This window comes from Chenopodium album, chromosome 6, assembly GCF_948465745.1.
Source record: "Chenopodium album chromosome 6, dcCheAlbu1.1, whole genome shotgun sequence".
Taxonomy (NCBI): domain Eukaryota; kingdom Viridiplantae; phylum Streptophyta; class Magnoliopsida; order Caryophyllales; family Amaranthaceae; genus Chenopodium; species Chenopodium album.
The window spans coordinates 20,879,647-20,881,791 of record NC_137839.1 but is presented as its reverse complement, the minus strand read 5'-3'; the positions used below and the strand labels follow the sequence as shown (position 1 = coordinate 20,881,791).

The following is a 2,145-nucleotide window of genomic DNA, read 5'->3' as shown; positions in this document are numbered from 1 at the left end:
TTTACTTGGTTTTAGCGGATCGCGACTTGGTTTTAGCGGATCGCTCAAAACTTATATTATTTTTGACAATTTTTCCTAATATTTATATACGAAGTACTTCATACAACACATGTACCTTAGATACATATCCTTTGCTACTAAGCCCTAAGTGGAAAAAACCATGTGCAAATTGAATCGTAAATATTCAAAACTCTGATTGAATTGGACAAGATCTTAATTGAATCCGAATTGAAGAGTGTTTATGTATAGTGTATATGCAATATTATTATTATTTATTACTTTTGGAAAAAACTTGCACCAATTATACATTTTTTTTAAAAATATATAACACCAAATTATATAGGGATTTTTGTTCTGATGTAATTACAAGATCAAATCTCATACAAAGTATATTTGTTTAAATTATATGTAAAAACATATAAAATAAAACAGCTAAAAGAAGTATCAAGAGTCTTGTTTAAAAACACTTTTATAATATATTAGTATAGATTCATATAAAACGTGTTTTAGTCCTCTGTAGTTGCTTATCTTCACATATATATAAAACCTCATTCGTTCCTTGCCTATGAGGCCTACTATTAGATAGTAGTATACTGCAAACATTACCACTAAGAGAGAAACCAGCTAGAGTAGAGAAACCATGAATCTACAAAATCTATTTTTGTTGCTCCTCATCTTTTTCTCTCTATTTGAGTTGAATTCATCTGCCACAAAATCCAATAATCCTCCTAATATGAAAGACTTCCTACAACATAAAGGTCCAAATATTTCCCTTTCATTTTATAAAAAAATTATTTATAGCCTATGGTTTTAAATTAGCTTATTATATCAAATTTATACTTCTTAGTAGGTTAATTTTACATCATTTCAAATTATTTAGTTGTATTATACTTGTAATAATCATAGTTAACCTTTCATTTAAATGCAGGTGAACATAAGGCAGATAAGAACAGCTTACAAAATGAAGAGGAAGTAAATAACACGGTTAGTGATGATGAAAATGAAGCAAATAAGTATCATTACTATATGAAGAAAGGCGCGGCAGGAGGACATGGTGGTGGTGGTGGTTCGGGTGTTGGGAGGGGTGTTGGTGGAGGCGGTTCGAATGCAATTCATCATCCACCAAACTATAAGAAATCGAATGGCGCTTCCTTAAAAGTACACCCTCTTACTTCCATCATTCTCACCATTTCTTCAATGTTCGTTGTACATTGCTTGTGGTCTACTCCTTTCTTAATCTAGTTGGTTACATATTTATGTCTTAAGTGATGTGAATTGTGAAATTATATAGGATAATATAATTGTTTTAATATTTTTGTTAAACAAACAAAAAAAAAAAAAGCGGGATTCTTTAAAGAATTGGTTATGGCCACTTATGGGTCATCAACTAGGCCAATTGCATAGCAATTGAGGTTTTTTTTTTTTTTTTTTTTTATTTTTTTTTTCTTTCTTTCTTTGGTTAATTATCAATGATGTTTGATTATGATCCCTGAAGATTGTGGGATTAATTCATTAATTTGCAGGTTTTTGATATTAATGCTTATGATTGTTTTTGTGTGAGAAATCCAATGCTTAGTTGGACTTTGGTTGTGTACGAATGCAAAGGTAGTTAAAGGGTGTATATCTTCACTAACTTGTCTTGAGCGAGATCAATCTCATACAATTTATAGTATTAAGTATAAAGTTGGGGTTAATTTTTTCATTTATTCACCTTTTGGGACCTCTTACTTTTTTTTCACCGTTTGGGACCTCATGGGTAATTTCCGGCTAAAAAGTTAGTTCCTTGAGTTAAATAAGTTAGTCCCTTGGGTTAACTAAGTTAGTCCCCTAAAAATGACAAGAAAGTTAATAAAAGTGGGTTAAATGACCGTAAAGTTAACTAGAGGTCCTAAAAGGTGAAAAAAAATAAAAATTAAAAGAAATTAAAATTAAAATTAAAATTAAAAAAAAAAAAGAAAAAAAAAAAAGTGGAAGATCTCAAAAGTTGAAAAATGAAAAGGTTAGGCCCTAGTTTTATACGCAACTCACAATTTATGGGAGTGCAATAATGCAAATAGTTGAGCAATATATAACATGTAACCCCCTTGACAACATAATAAGCCAGCTTAGCTTCCAACAAAAGGGAAAAGCAAAAAATAATTTTTG

The 2,145-nt window shown here is 30.1% G+C and overlaps 1 long non-coding RNA gene across 1 annotated transcript; it reads left to right on the top strand.

The window, feature by feature from the left end:
- The first annotated feature begins 467 nt into the window (after window positions 1–467).
- LOC145634724 (uncharacterized) lies at window positions 468–1,694 on the top strand. Its single transcript, XR_014113513.1, has 2 exons — window positions 468–758; window positions 929–1,694. It is a non-coding gene; the product is annotated as an uncharacterized LOC145634724 (long non-coding RNA).
- The last annotated feature ends 451 nt before the right edge of the window (window positions 1,695–2,145 follow it).